A 16,978-nucleotide genomic window follows, 5' to 3' on the forward strand; every position below is an offset into this window, starting at 1 on the left:
CATACATTTCCCATCCTTGGGGCAAGGGAGACGTCGTACATGTGCAGAAAGGCTCCTTGGGGGTCAAAGGGGAGGGGGCACCACCCCGTAATATGTGATGCTAAGGCCTCTATAACCCATTTTTACTGTGCTCCTCCTCATTAGGGAGGACTCCCACACTCTTCCTCTCTGGGTGTGCATCTCTGCCTTGCTTCTGTCTTAACTAAACAAACTGTTTCTCTGTGTGCTCTCCCACTTGTTGCTGTGCTGTGTCTCTAATAATAAACTTTGTACCTGTTTCTACAGCTTTGCCTCCATGAGAAATGCATTTTCCACTGGGGGCAAGAGCCCAGGGAGTGTGGTGGCTAGGATTCCTGGTTTTTATCCAGGCTACCCAGGTTCCATTCCTGGGCAGGGGATTAAGATCTTGCTTCATGCCACCACTCACTGCTGTCTTTCTGAGATCAGTCTTGGCAGTTACACTTCTGCATTATCAAGGTCAAAGTCTGTCCAGAGCCTGCTGAGATACAAAGGGAAGGACTGGACTCCACCCCTTGAGGGAAGGGTGGCACAGTCACACTGCGGAAGGGAAAAGGGGATGCGAGGCATTGCTGCAGCCTTCTTTGGAAACACAATCTACAACCAGGACCCCACATTGACTCTCCCCGGGGATGGCCTCTAACTAATAAACATCCAGGATAAGGAATGTGGCAGCATCTCACCAAGTCCTGAGCAGAGTAGAAATGCCTTTGGAATCATCGAATAAATGTTTGGACCATGTTGTGCTTGTCTAACTTTTTTTCCTCATAAAGAAAAATGATTTTTGCAATGATTTTTGTCTTGGTAAGCATTTTTACCTAGGATTGTGCTCCAAAATTTACTGGCAATTTTACTGTTGCTTACTCCTCCCTAATAGGAGTTCAGTGAAATCTCCACGGAACACGTTCAGATGTTATGTGAAATAAAAATTATGCAATTAGACATTGATTCTCCCAGACTGAAGGTTTCAGGGGACTTTAAGATAGAGATGGGCACACAAGAAATAAAACAACTTATTACAACTAGTAACTTCTAACAACCACCCCCCTCTCCCCTCAAGAAAGCTCAAAGATGTACAGAGATAAATCCTTTTATTTTCCATATACGGTGACGAGAGGCAAGGATGATAGCTCTGCAAGCCAGCAGGATGGAGGAAAGATTCCCCATCAGTGAGGTGGCAAGGCCTTGGAGAGGGGGTCTGTCCCCTTGGATGGGGTGCTAGGCAAACACACCCACATCCCTGCTCCACTACTTTAGTTATTGACAGAATACAGCTTTCTTTACCAAAGAGGTAACAACAGATAGCAAATCCTTTGGTAAATGGTTTAGATGGGTTTTCTACAAAGAAGGATAATTCTCTTGCATGTCAATCTGAGTAAACCATCTAAAGAATTGTTGGCATCTGGGAACATTTTAGCCTTACAGAAAAGGCATAAAGTCTACAGATAACTTATGATCTGATATATTTCTTCTTGTGCCAATGAATTAAGCTTAAGGAATAACAAACTGAAAATGCTGTAGTCGTTGAATTCTCCGTGGCCAGACCTAGAGACAGCAGAAAGGGCTTTACATATTAGGTTTACAAATGCAGCTGGATGGGTACTGACTGGTAGGTTGGGGATAGGCCAAGCGGCTCATCCAGAGACTTGGATACAAACTCAAATCCACCATAATTCAAGGAGAGTTGGGCACCAGCCATGAGTCAGGCCTCTTAGATTAATATAGACACACCCAGAGGCTGCTGGTTGTTTTTCCTGGAGAGGGTGTGGATTATACTGTGAGAGGGTTTAAGTGGGATTCTGTGGATCAGTGGCCTTTCTTCCAGCAAACACATGTGACTGCATTATAAATATCCAAGCACATTCTTGTCAAACCTCAGTCATCATAAAAAAAAAAATCCTTAAATAAAAATTGAAAAAAAAGTTTTAATTAGGTTAAATTTCCATATCTATAAGAGTTCTACCTTCTAGTGAAGAAATAACTTTCTTCTGCATAAAAATTTGCAATTTGAGGGACTTCCCTTGTGGTCCACAGGCTAAGACTTCATGCTCTCAATGCAGGGGGCCTGGGTTCTATCCCTGGTCAGGGAACTAGATCCCACATGCTGCAACTAAGAGTTTGCATGCCGTAACTAAAGATCCCGTGTGACATAACGAAAATCAAAGATCCCGTGTGTGCTGCAACTAAGACCTGGCGCAGCCAAATAAATAAATATTTTTAAAAAAATTATTAAAAATAATTTGCAATTTGAGTGTCAATGTGGTCATTTTTGGTATCTCTCCCTCTCTCGATCCTTCTTTCTCTGTTGTCTCTGGTGAAAATGGGCCACAGAAGCATGTTAATGGGAAAGGAGAGGCAGAGCGGAAGCAGAGGGGAAGAGCCTTTTTGGGGGTCACTCCTCAGAGCCGAGCTCTGAGTGCTCCACACTCACAGATGAGGGGGATGTGAACATGCAGATAAAGTCCAAACTCAAGGCCCCCAGGGTCCAGTGCACAGACAGTGAGCCCCAAACTTGGGCTTGTCCACTTACCTGTTCACATGTGGCTCAAGTAGTGCTGGAGCTAAGTTTTGGGCCCAGGGATCTGGTTTTCTCCCCTTGCCCCTGTCTGCTCTCCCTCCACCACATTGTAGAGCACATCGTTTATTCATCTGAAATTAGAGAAGTCCTGCCCAGAGAGAGACAGACAAACATAGTTCTTACCCCTCTAAGGGCAATTAGGGAAAAGAAGAATCTTGGATAAACTCTGAAAACCCTCACTCATGCCCGCTCCCACATCCCACCCCATTTATACCTTGGTGCAGAGCATCCTCTGGAGTAGAAATCCCTCCTTCCCTCCAAAGGAGGAAAATTGCTGGACTCATAGGCCTGATTTGCCCTGGCTAGGCACAGAATGGTGACTCAGAGTCAACTCTCTTCAATAATAAATGGAGAGTCACCCACAGAGGAAAACAAAAAAAGGCAAGCAAGAAAAAAAAAAAAGAAAGAAAGAAAAGAGAAGTGAAGATGAGTACTGTATAAGGGAGAGGACACAGTCCCTAGCGGGAATATCAAGATGCATCAAGACCCCAAAACAGGGACTTCCCTGGCCGTCCAGTGGTAAAGACTCCAAGCTTCCACTGCAGGGGGCATGGGTTCGATTCCTTGTTGGGGAACTAGGATCCTGCAAGCCACAAGGCCAAAAAAATAAAATAAAAAGACCCCAAAACAACCCACAGGGGATTTCAAGAAAAAGTGCACTGCCGGCTCCCTTCCTCCCCTGCTCCCAGCAGTGGGGGTGGACGCCTGGAGAAAAAACGCTTCAAATTCTCTCTTCAAATGTCCATGGAGGTCTTTAAAATACAGACTTGGAAAACAAAAACAAAACCCAAAGCCATAAAACTCTGGGGCTAACTTTTAATTTTCAACCTCTTCCTTTCCTTTCCAACAAATAAAATTTCTTACAGGTTGTTTTAGTTTCTTGGAGCTGCCTTCAGAAAAACTCGCAAAGCAGGTGACGTAAAAAATAGAAATTTATGCTCTCAGTTCTGGAGTCCGGAAGTCTGAAATCAAGGTATGGGCAGTGCCACACTCTCTCCAGAGGCTCTAGGGGAACATCCTTCCTGCCTCTTCCAGCTTCTGGTGTTCCCAGGTGTCCCTTAGTTTGTGGCTGCATCACTCCAATCTCTGCCTCTGTTCTCTCATAGCCTTCTCTGTGTCTGTGACTCTCTTCCGTCCCTTACAAGGATACCAGTCATTGGATTTCATCCCGCCCGAATCCAGGATGATCCCATCTTAAGATCTTTAACTTAATCACACCTGAAAAGATCCTTTTCCCAAATAACTCACATTCACACTTTCTGGGGGGTAGGATCTGGGCATATGTTTTGGGGGAAACATCGTTCAACCCACTACTTAGATATATGAAATATACTCTAAAAATTGGTCAGATTAAATACAGAGTGGATTTTTGTCAAACTCTTAAAATACAGAGAAATATATTTTAAGAGTAATTTCCAAGCGCTACTATTTGGCTGAGATTTTGGTCTTAAACTTTTATTTCCTGGTCTGTTTGGTTTAAACAAGGGTTTAAGACTACAGTCACACTTTCCACTCAGACCGAGGAGTCCAGGGGGCTGGGCTGGGGTGAGTGTCCAAGTCAGAATGGGTGTCCCCATTCCTCTTGTCAGGACATCTCCTGGAAAGTCTGCAAAACCCTGCCTTGCAAATCAATCCCCTTTTCACCCCTTTTCACTTGATATGCCAAGTCAGGTTGCTGTTCTCTGATGGGCCAACCATCAATCCCCATTGTGTTATAAATCATCTGCATTTAACCCTCCAGAACTCCACCACCAGCCTTACCCATGCCGACTCACACCCATGCTGCTCTGAGGTGCAACCTGACAGGAGCAGATTTGGGGAACGTGATCTTTTCAGATATCAAGGCCAATGTTCCCTTGGAGATGATGCTCCTTTTCCTGAGTAACTGCAGCATAAAATGTTTTGTTTATTGTTTTTCCAGATAGTGATTCTCAGAGCACATCTTATTAGTGGCTGGTTAAGGTCTTATTTCTTGATTAAGCCAACTCATTAACTCATTTTTTACCTCTATTGTGAGCAGTGACCTACATCTCTCCAATCGCAGCTTGGGGTGTGTGGGGTGCCAGGCATGAGCTGGAGGCTTTTAACACAGAAATAAACTTCACTGTTGTGGATGCCTGGTGTGTTGAGGGGAAATTTTGGTTTAGTTTTTCCTTTTAAAATCTGAGGCTTTCGACAGAAATAAACCTCACTGACTCTGCATGCCTGCTGCTTGGATGAAAAAATTTGGTTCAGCTCCATGTTTTAAAATCTTATACTTGTGAGCCGTCTCTCTATCCACCACTCTTTAGTGAAGACCTACTTTGCACCAGGCATTGTGCTAGGTATATGATGCTGCCTTGAGACAGCTACCATTTAATTAAGGAGAGGAGACAGACAATGGAAGATGTGGCAATGACATAAGGAAGATAAATCACATGTCAGGGTAAGGTAGGGCAGCGTAAGGCGAAATCCCCAAAAGAGTGGTGAACAAAGGCATCATACTTTCCATTGTGCAATGATGGCGCTGTGATGGTTTCAAGCAAGCATCCAAGGGCTAGCTGACCTCTGGTTGCAACATTAAAATTGCCTCCAGAAACCAGATCAGAGGCCATGTTCATTGCTTCAGTCAGACGATGATGAAATTGGACTCAGCCCAGTAAAAAACTTAGAAACAACTAAAGAAGTAAGGGATGATGATTTTGTGGATATGTTAACCAAGTTTTGTTCATTTTACATTTTCTATGAGCACAGACCTCATAGGATCAATCAGCTGATATTTATTGAGGATCGGAATGCAGGACAAAGGGATGCCTGCTTTAATCGAAGTCAGGGTATTGCTGAGCTGATAAGTCCCGCATCCACTAGAGCTGGAGGACTTCTCAGGAAGGATTTAATTAAGGGTAAGTATGCCCATTTGGAAGAGTTGGGTCTGGGGAGGTAGGGAAAGCAGGGGTTAAAGCTGAGAGAAAGAAGAGAACTAGGAAGATTCTGAGATGTCGTAGAGGACTCAGATGTGATTGGAGGCCTTTAATCTAAACCAATGTTTCCCAAAACGTGTTCCTTGAATCTTTGAAATGCTAGTGCTGAGAGATACCCTGAAAAAGGAAAAAAAGAAAAAGAAAAAGGATCTCGGTCTACTAAGTAAGCCTGCAGAGTCATAAGAAATTTCAACTTCTAGAGGCAGAGTTAGTAAGACCAAATTCTGACTTTTCCCATGAAATCCAAAGACTCAAAAAGAACAAGCTAAAATGTAAAACTAAAATCATTTCCAGGTTGCAGTTCAAATGGCCGCTCTACAGAGATGTGAAACTGCACAATTCTTAAAATAAGGATGAGATATTTAAGGGTGCTTTGTGGGCCATGGCTCAGGTGGAGGCTGTGAGGAAACTGGTGCAGGGACTGTAGGTGTCCAGAGATGCCCTCCTACACCCAGTGTCTCGAGCCTGCTTTCTCCTCCTGGTGGCTGCCTGACCAGCAACCAGGGCTGCTTCAGGGGTGCAGGACTCTGTACAAATTCTAGTTACTAAATTTATTTTAAGACTTCTAAGGCTTCCCTGGTGGCACGTGGTTAAGAATCTGCCTGCCAGTGCAGGGGACACGGGTTCGAGCCCTGGTCGGGGAAGTTCCCACATGCCGCGGAGCAACTAAGCCTGTGCGCCACAACTACTGAAGCCCGCGAGCTGCAACTACGGAAGCCCGCGTGTCTAGAGCCTGTCTTCCGCAACAAGAGAAACCACTGCAATGAGAAGCCCGCACACCACAACGAAGAGTAGCCCCCGCTTGCCGCAACTAGAGAAAGCCCGTGTGCAGCAATGAAGACCCAATGCCTGCAAAAATAATAATAAATAAATAAAATAAATTAATTAAAAAAAAAAAAGACTCCTAGCCTCGTGTGAGGTCAAGTGCTTTATGGAGGCTCCAGAGTGATGGGCAGGGAAGCGGCACCTTTGATTTGTTTATCCCCCTCAGGGCACGTGACTGTTCCACACTATCCAGGCACTGTCTCTTTTTGTTTCGGTCTAGGGACCATCTCTGTTTTCTAATTGCCAAGTATACTCTTCCCAGCTAACCTCAAATCTCCCACCATGAGTTGAGGTGGCAAACACACCTCCATGGTTTCTGAGAACATTACTGTGTGACAACACAACTGTTCAAAAGGGTGACCCAGAGACATAGCAAAAAGTTTAGGTTAGATTTCATATTCATTTATTTCATGAATATTTCTGTGCCAAACTCACTAGGTGTTTTCATCTTCTTACATTCTCTGCTTAGAACATACACACTTTCAATAAGAGTTGTTGTTAAAGTTTCTGAATGGGTGTGCTTCAGTTATCTGAGCAATTTTATATTTTTGAGTATCTCCCACATTGACAGCTACGTTAGCAATTCTACGACATGCTTTGAATGTGATGTCTTATCTCAGTCACTGCCTGTTACTACAGATTAATCGATCTGTATGAGTCCATTTTAATTAGGCCCTCTCTCGTCTAGGGAAGAGTGCATACAGTAGGAATAAGTAAATAAGATTCTGAATGCTATGCATTTAAGTGTGAATATCCTGCTTGATGTTTAGCTCACCACTAAGTCATTGAGAGGTGATAATGAAACTGGTTCTAGAAGTTGGGAAGTGTCGAAACCATGGAGATGAAAGATGTAATGAGAAACACAGGTGTATTGCTTAGAGACCGCCTAACACATCTAGTTGCCAACCTAAGGGGCTAAATTTAGATGCGGGAACAAAGCACACATGTTAAAGGAAGCTTGTTCCTTCTCTTGATCCGTGGGATAGAACAGGCCACCTGGATATGAAACAACCAGAATTGCAAGTGAAGGTTAGTTAGCAGGGTGTTCTGGTCTCCAACTACTATGTTATCTTGGGACCTCCCCTCTCTGGGCCTCAGTTTACTCATCTGTAAATTGAGGGGTGTCCCAGCTTTGCTAAGCCTAAGAACACTCAGAACCCAGAAAATCTCTTTGTTCATAGGAGAATTGTTCTTGGAAGACAAATCACTAAAAGGCTGAAAGTCACAGCCGTTCTGGCTGCAGGGTGGTGGGGCAGGCCCTTTCCCCTCCCACTTCCCATCCCTGTGCCCCCAGTGCAGGAAGAACAGCCAGTCCCTAAGAAAGGACAGCTTTGCTTCTCCAAATCCCCACACTGCACGTTGCTCCAATCTCTATCGCTTGTGGCAAGCCGCCCCAAAGTGCATGCGTCATGCAGGGCCATGATGCCGCTCACAGGTCCTACGGGGCAGGATTCACTCTGGGCTAGCCTAGCACTTCCTGTGCTTTGCGTGGTGTCAACAGGATTATTCAGTGGTACCTTGGCTGGTAGGTTGGCTGGTCTGGAGGATCCAAAATCCCTTCCCTCACATGTCTGTGCCTCAATGGGGATGGCGGAGGCTGGGATCTGGCAGCATTGTCACCGCTGTGCACATGGTCTCTCCAGCACCGCATTCTCGCACACTTGGACATCTTATATGAGGGCGCCCTTCTGGGGGCTCGTATCCCAGGATGTCACATCCTTCTCCCTAATTCAATCTACATGCTTCAGGCTTCATACACAGCTGAAACATACCCAGTGAAAACAGGGTAGAGACAGGTCCTGTGATGTAATAAAAGGTACATATTTGGTCTCTGTCCCTGGTTCCTAGCATACAGCTCCTGAAATCTTTGGAATCTCTGGAGTGATGAGTGTCTCTTATTGCTAATGAGATAACTTTGGGGGCTGGGGGTCCTTCCTGGGTGGCCTCAGGGTAGGGGCTGGTCTCCAGAAAGACCCAGGTGGAACATTCAGCCCCATCCCTCAACTTCCAGGGAGGGGAGAGGGGCTATAGATTGAGCTCAAGCACCAAAACCTATGATTTAATCAACGATGCTTACATAGTGGAATGTCCATAGAAACCTCTCACTGATGGGGTTCGGGGAGCTTCTGGGGTGGTGAAGGGAGGTGCTGGGATGGTGGTGCACCCAGAGAGGACATGGAAGCTCCCACTTCCCATTCTCTCTCACTGCCCTGTGCATCTCTTCCATCTGGCTCTTCCTGAATTATATCCTTTATAATAAACTAGTAATAGGTAACTAAACAGTTTCCTGAGTTTTGTGGGTCATTCTGGCAAATTATCAAACCAGAGGAGGGGGTCATGGGAACCCCATGAATTTACAGCAGGGTGATCAGAAGTACAGGAGACAACCTGGTGTCGGAAGTGAGGGCAGTCTTGCTAGCTTGAGCCCTTAACCTACGGGGTCTGTGCTATCTCCAGGACACCTGGCTGGTGTCAGAGAATTGGAGAATTAGTGTTGGAAAAGACCCTATGCATTTGGTGCCAGAAGCATTGTGAGGGAAATGCTCGCTCGAGTCCCACAGCCTTCCTCAGCCTGGAGGTGAGTGAGTGGACAGGCAGGGCTCCTCAAAGAATTTGAGTGGAGGCATGACCTCTGCTGTCAGACCGTCCCCTCCTCTGTGGGCCCCCCATTCACCTTCTCTATTACCCAGCCCAGGGTCCCTCAAACTATCATGTGTGCACAGATCACCTGGGGATCTTGTTAAAATGGAGGTTTTGACCGCAGGTTAGGGCTCAGGCCTGAAACTCTGCCTTGCTAGCCAGTTCCCAGGAGATGCCACTTCAAGTGTTAAGGCCCTGGCCCTTCTGTCCTCACAGGTGTTTCTGATGTCGAATCTCAGCTGCTGAAGCCTCTTGCTTCCTTCCCAGTCCCCAATTTACACAGAACACTTTCAGCTCCTGCCCTTCTCTGCTACCATCTCACAGAGGCAAAACGATGTTGGGTGTAAAAGCCATGCACCAGAATTTATTTTCATCAGTGAGAACACACTTCAGTATATGTACGAATAAAAGTGTGGGGACAGTGCAGGTTTTGTACACAGCAGTGCTGAGCATGGACAGGATTTCCGTGGCATTGTGGAGTAGAGATGGAGGCATTGCAAATGTGGTGGCCTGGGAACAGGGCAGGAGGGATTCCCCCAAACTTCAGACGTGTCCCCCAAACTAGAGTCAGTCACAGCCTCCTTGCTCTGGGCCAGCCATAAAAAGCTTCATAGAGAATAGGGGTGCAGCATTGGTGCAGAGGCTGCTCTGTCCCGTGGGCTGTGAGGCTGGAGAAGTTGCCTGGAACCTCTGCAAGCCTCGATTTTTCACTGGTCAAGGGTGGCTGCTAATCTCTGCCCAGCAGGCTTGGAAGGGCATCCAAATGAAGGAAAGGGCTTTTGTGATGAAAGTTTTTAAAGGATTATCATTGACAATGCTGAAAGTACCAATGTCAGGGGTGAGTCCAAAGGGAGGTGGAGACCTTGGAAGCAGCAGAAGGGACATGGCGAGGAGGTGGCATCAGTAACGACACAGGACTACCAAGAGGAGACAAGAGTGTCTGAGCAGAGGTGATAGTGCACAGAAGGATGTGATCACCCTTCCTGGCCCATGAATGAATGAAGGAGAGAGGAAGCAGCCATCTCTTAGAGATGACTTCCAGGTTTGGGACATTGTCGAGTAAAACCGAGCTACATCATGGAAGTTTAGGGGATGGGAAAATGCCAGCCCAAATGTGCCATTTGGCATAAGGATTGTTTTGAGTTTGAGGCAACTAAGATTCAACAGGTACAGAAAGATGCCTTCCCAGAGCTTCCCTTATCTGACTAAAAGCAGAAATGGGAGTGACATAAATCCCCTCTCCTGGGAAAGTTTCATGACCGTGAAGAAGATGGGAAGCTGGCACCAAGATGGGCCTTCACAGACAAATCTTACTACACAAATGCCCCCCATATATTGACCTTCCCACAGTTCAACCTCTTTTCCTTTGTCTTGTCACGTCTCTACAAATCTATTGTTCTTCTGTTAAGATGCTATATAAGCCCCCAAGTTGTAACTACCTCTTTGAGTAACTCATCTCTGAGTTCGTCCCGCATGAAGGCAGGCTGCATGAAATTATAAACTCTGCTTGTTTTCTTCTTGTTGATTTGTTTTTTGCCAGTCTAATTTGTAGGGCTCCAGCCAAGGAACCTAAGATGCGTAGAGGAAAAAATGTTTTCCTTCCCTATGGAAGGACTTGGGAAGTGTTTTTCTTTCCCCATGCGAACAAATGTGATTTAGTTATTCATTAATAGAGCAGTAGGGAGATGGTAGTGGAGGGCACAGGAAGGAATAGGATCCATGCAGAGGACAGATTACCTACAGCCATGTGTCCATCATGAGTCGAGGAACCTGGAATCACAGAGGAGGCCTTGAAGGGAGGGTAGCAACTCTGGAGGGGAGTTTGGGTGTGAATAAAGGGGTCTGTAGAATAGAAAGCCTTCAAGTCCAGCTGAGGTTAGATTTGGCTCAGGTGGTGGCTCTCAGCTCCAGGCAGGGTGCTGCTGGCATCCTCTCTACCTTGCTCACTGCTGCATCTGCAGGACTGGTGCACACTCCAGGGTTGGTCTTGAACGAAAGAAGAGTGAGTTACTCCAGAAATGCCTGTTTTGTGAAGACTCACTGAAGCAGGGGGAGAAAGATTTGCCCTTAGAGTGACATTTGGATGGAATCTCATGTGTATTCATAAGCACATTTGAATTCTGGAAACTATTAAATTGGATGCAGATCTCAGCTTTCAGTATGTGAATGCTGGGAATCCCAGCTTTGTTCATTTATTGTTTTATTACTCTTGCAAGCTTCTGAAAATGACGAGCTCCCACTCTGCCATATTTCAGATCATGATTCAAAGAAAAATTATTTGCAGCCAACAAAGAAAAACAATGAAGCTCCAAGTAGCATTCTTTGAGAAGCAATTTAACTGATTGTCATCACTGATTTAGGTGACACCTGGTTTACCGCAGGTTAATGCAGAAGTGCCCTCATGTAACAGTCCAAAGGTGATGAGGCCTCAAAGGCAGCCTGGGTGTGAGGTCAAGTTCAAGCTGCTTGTGTGGGGTTGAGATGGAGGGGTGCTCTATCAGGATCATAACAAGGCAATCCAGAGGGGGGAGAGTTGATGTTCACACTTCTCTATTGATTTCCTTCATGTCTCAGTGACAGAGTCTGTTTGCCCATGCTGGCCACAACTGCATTCTGGCCCCATGGGCTCTTCGGAATATTTGTCACTGCACACAAAGAGGCTGCATCTCTGTCCTCTCCCCTTGGACCTGGGGAGCTCTGCAATTGCTGCAGGAATGGCCTGTGTGGTTGATGAGGCTGTGTTAGAAGAGATGACATGGCTTCTTCCTGAGCCTCTCTCAGGATCCCTGCCTTGGGCCACTGTTGTTGGGGATCTGGTTCCACTGGAGCGGCTGTGGAGCAGAGATACACAGTCCCCAGCGAGCCTGCCCGCACTGCAGGTTTATGAGCTAAATAAATGCTGGTGTTCTTTTAAGTCTCTGAGTTTTGAGGAGGTTTGATATACAGCTACAGGGAACCGGAAGCATCTCTATGGATCTTCTCAGACGTTCTCATTTCAGGATATCTTATAGGCCGGGAATGGGAGAGAAAGAGGAGGTACTCCCTCCCATTCGTCCCCATCATTGACCTCAGTGTGTCTGGTTTCCACAACCCTCTAGAATTCCTTAGCAGGTCTCTAGGGCTTCAGTCATTTTGTTGTTATATTTTTAAGGCTCTTTGTATATATGTTTGTTTGCTTGTTCCCTAATGCATGAAAATATAAATGACATCCAGAAATCGAAAGAGAGGGAGACCAGTCAAGTCTCCTCATCCATCTGTATCCGTCAGGGTCTTGGCAGGACACACTCGAGATCATTTGTCTGAAAAGAGGAGATACATGATCTCTAAGATGAAGAGACTCTTTGCAGAGTTGGGTAAAAATCCAACAAGGGGTGTGAGGCACAGGGGACTAGTGAGAGTTAGCCCCCAGGGCTGAAGGGCAGAAATAATGTGTTGCTGATGTCAGAGCCTGGCGAGGACTTGGAATTGTGTCAAGGGGCCACACAGAGCATATCCGGTTTCTGACTGGAGGGAGGCAGAAAAAGGCGAGAACAAGAACCTGATTTCTCTCTCTTCCCGTCCCCAGCCTCTCATTGGCTGAGCCCAGCTGGAAAGCAGGAGGTGAAGGAGCCCAGGTGATGTCGTATTTGGGGTCAACTTCCCTGGATGAACAAAGCTGAGAGTGAGTCTGGGAGCTAACCAAGAATGCAGCCTTCCTGCCTCCACTGCACTGCTGGTTCAGGGCTCAAATAGTCAGGGAGATGTTCCCAAGGTCAGGGTTTAAATTTGCTTAGGTTTTGAAAAAAAGGGAGTTTTTGAGATAACAACCATGAGAGCCTCATAATAATAAAGTCCCTAAGTAATGAATAACATCTAGTTCGAATGAAAAGTTTACTTCAAATGAATACCAGAAAAGAATTTTTTGTAGTAAAATTCTTCAAAGCCCGATCTTCTAATGAGCTCTAATTTTTACCAAATTCTTAAAAATAAATTTTTACCCTATTTAACTTTGTTGTAGGGAGAATTGAGATGGGCTTCAAGATTCCTGGCCCCTGGTGGACACCACCTCCTCTCAGTTATTCAGTCAAACACTAACCTAAGTCTTTGTAAGAAGGAATTTTGCAGTTGTAATTAAGGTCCCCATCAGTTGATCTTAAAAAGATCATCCTTGGCGGGCCTGACCTAGTCAGGCAAGCCCTTGAAAAGGACTAGATTGAAAAGGGATTCAATGTGAGGTGGATTCTCAATATAATGCACCTTTGGGAAAAACTTAGTAAGCTCACAGGTGCCCCATTTATCTGAACTGATACAAATTTTGAACCATCATTAAATTTCACAGATATTGTAATTTATCTAAATAACATGTTGCAAGCATTTGAAACAACCAATCACATAATAAAAGGTCTTTGCAAATTAAAAAAATAAAGAAAGACAGATTCTCCATTGCTGGCTGAGTGGCTCTGGCTGACAACAGTGAGGAAATGGTGACCTCAGTTCTACAACCACAAGGAACTGAAATCTGCCACAACTACGTGAGCTTGGAAGGGGACTCTGAGCCCCAGATAAGAGTGCTGCAGCTAGCCGACACATTGATGTTAGTCTTGTGGGACCCTGAGCAGATAACCCAGTCATGCTGTGCTGGACCGTGACCTACAGAACTGTGAGCTGATAAATGGGTGTTGGTCTAAGTCACAAATTTATGGTAATTTGTTACACGGCAATAGACAACTAATACAAACTCCACGAATGTGAACCCCCCTCATAGATATTATCCCATCTTCCCAATGTTTCCTCTCTGTTCTCCCACATACAGGTGCACTAGACCCAAGATGAACAGCTTGCATCTTGTCCCAGCATCTTGCCTGCTTGGTGCCCTTTCCCTCCCAGGGTACCAAGCTGGGATGCTGTATTAAATGGTCATCCCAATCCGAAGTTATCTCCCTGACAGTCTCTGGGTCAGGATTTCCAGTCAAAATTTTGCCCAAGCAACAAATGAATGCCACACGTGTGGAACTTCTGACTGTTGTCACTCTCAGGTATCTTGGAAGAAAACTGTCTAGAAAAAATGTAAAATTGTTTATTGCTTTTACTGATCTTACTATTTTAGACTCTGTAGTCAGAACTGGCTGTAGATTAAGCTACTTGAGCCAGACAGAGACTTTCAGTTGAGGTATCTATGCAAACTTGCATTTTGACACTGCAGTGAGCATCTGGGGAAAGCAATCTCTGTCTGGGACAACAGGTGCGGACCATGTGAACTCACACCCACATGAACTGAGGTTTAGTCATTCCACCTTTTTCACTTATCAAGGTATGGTTTGACCCGCTTCGACCGAGAGTTAGAATTCAATATCATTGAGTGGTTTATATGCTTTTGTGTTTTCACTCTGATGAAGGAGGAATAGCCAGTTAGTTCTATTATTAAATGTCATTACTATTAGTGACTAAAGAGAAAAGAGAAAATGGTAATAGTGATTTCTTACCTGGAAAGGAAGTGGGTGCTTGGCCAGAGGGGACTATGAGGTATTTTAATTCTTTGTTCCATTTAAATTTTGTACTTTGTATAGGTGTTGCCTATCAAAAGTAAATTAATAATTTAAAAAACGCATAATCTCAACTATTGTAAAATTAAAATAATTCTGTTTGGTGCAAGAATTTGTTTATATCTAACACTTCTATAGAGTAGATAAATTAATTTACTGATTTAGGAATCTATACTTTCAACAAAATGATCCTGATCTTTTCAACAAGAAGCTATATTTCTCAAAAATAAATGCTGAGTTTTAAATTTTTATTTATTTATTTTTGGCTGCGTTGGGTCTTCATTGCTGCGCGTGGGCTTTCTCTAGTTTCGGCGAGCAGGGGCTACTCTTCGTTGCGGTGCGCGGGCTTCTCATTGCGGTGGCTTCTCTTTGTTGCAGAGCACGGGCTCTAGGCACGTGGGCTTCACTAGTTGCGGCACGCGGACTCAGTAGTTGTGGCGCATGGGCTTAGTTGCCTCACGGCATGTGGGATCTTTCTGGACCAGGGCTCAGACCCGTGTCCCCTGCATTGGCAGGCTGATTCGTAACAACTGCACCACCAGGGAAGCCCAAATGCTGTTTTTGTGTGTGTGTGTGTGACTTGAAAGATGTGTGATAACAGCTGCCTTGAAAATGATACCGATTACAATGGCTGACAATTAATATGGCACTTACTAGATTTGGGGCACTATTCTAAGTACTTTTTCCTACATGAGCTTATTGAATGTCATAGCAACCCCCTGAAGTGGTACTGTTGACATTCCCAGGTTACAGATGAAGAAACTGAAGTACTGAAATGTTAAGTAACAAGATAACACAGTTAGCAGGGCATCCAAAACCAGCCTGTGCGGCTCCACCAGCACTCAGCACATCCAAGTCTTGTGAGTCAAGAATATTTCAGCCACATATTCAATACGGTGGCCAACATGCAAACTGTAATGTGTGGTGGTCATCACAGTGTGTATAAAAGCCTGATTCTCAGAACTCTCAGAACACACAGCAGGTTTGTGGTGATGCTCAATAGCCTACGTTTTGAATAAGCTGATTCTTATTTGGAGAATCTGTGGGCTACAATATAAAATAAATCTACTCTATAGTATAACCTCGCTAACTTGGACGTTGGATCTATGTTCTTCAGAGATCAAAAGATGAACACGGAAATGCCTGATGGAGACCAGGGTCTGGGGAGATGGCCTAGAGCTAAGGAAATTACTACAGGAAGGTGGGATAGTTTTGATAAGGACACTCTTGGGTCCACTTCAATAAATGGATGATTGGTCAATAACCAATCTCTACTTCTTGGACCTGCCCAGTTCTTGTGGAAAGTTTGCATAAGAGATGCAGAATGTGTGGAAAAATGTGTATCAAATATGTGATTTGATAGAAATCTTAGGTTTTATGGTGGGAATAAGTGGCATTATTGTAAAGGGGGCATAATTGAATTTGAATTTTGCTCCAAATTGAATTTTGAATTTGACCATCTGAATTTTGCTTCCCCAGCCCCCACCTAGAGAGTTGTGTGTGCTGTTGTCACAATTTTACTTCTATTAAAGGATGCTATGAGAAAGAGTTGTGTGGAACCCCAGGTACTTTCACATTGTGAGGATGTTATCTACGACAGGGTTTCTAAAATTTGAGAGAGGTTAAGAATCACTTGGAGAGTTTTTAAACACAGACTGCTGGTCCCCACAAGAATTTCTCATTCAGATGTGAGGTGAGTTTGCCTTTCCAAGAAGTTCCCATGTGATGCTGATGCTGTTGGTCAGGGGATCTCATGCAAGATGTTTCAGAACTTACAGTTGAAAAAACTTTGCCGCCCTCACAGGTCTGGCTTGCTTCCTCCTTATTAATAATGGGAACTATGCAACTGTATTCCTCTTTTCACTTTTACTGCCGGGAGCTAAATTTGTGGTTCAGCTTTCTTATCTGTGAAGGCCTCTGTAGTGACTCCTCAAAATTCATGTTCACTCAGAATCTACGAATGTGATATTATTTGGAAATAGAGTTTTTGCAGATATAATTAGTTAAGGATCTTAGGATGAAATCATCCCGAATTTAGGGTGGGCCCTAAATCCAATGTGTGGTGTCCTTATAAGAAGAGGACACAGAGCGACACAGAAGAAATGGCCACGTCAGGATGGAGACAGCTATTGGAAGTGATTCAGCCACAATCCAAGGAACTCCTGGAGCCATGAGAAGCTGGAAGAGGCAAGAAAGGATCCTTCCATGGAGTTTTTGAGAAAGCATTGCCCTTCTGATAGCATGTTTCAGACTTCTGGCCTCCAGAACTGTGAGAGAATTAATTTCTGTTGTTTTAACCACCTGGTTTGTAATCTCTCTCTCTCTCTGTCTTTCTTTATCTCTATCTATATATGTGTGCGCATTTGTGTTTGTGTGTGTATACTTTCAATGTATATATTTGGAGATGTCAATGAAAAATTAATCAATAGTCAATC

Source organism: Eubalaena glacialis, chromosome 9, assembly GCF_028564815.1.
Source record: "Eubalaena glacialis isolate mEubGla1 chromosome 9, mEubGla1.1.hap2.+ XY, whole genome shotgun sequence".
Classification (NCBI taxonomy): Eukaryota; Metazoa; Chordata; class Mammalia; order Artiodactyla; family Balaenidae; genus Eubalaena; species Eubalaena glacialis.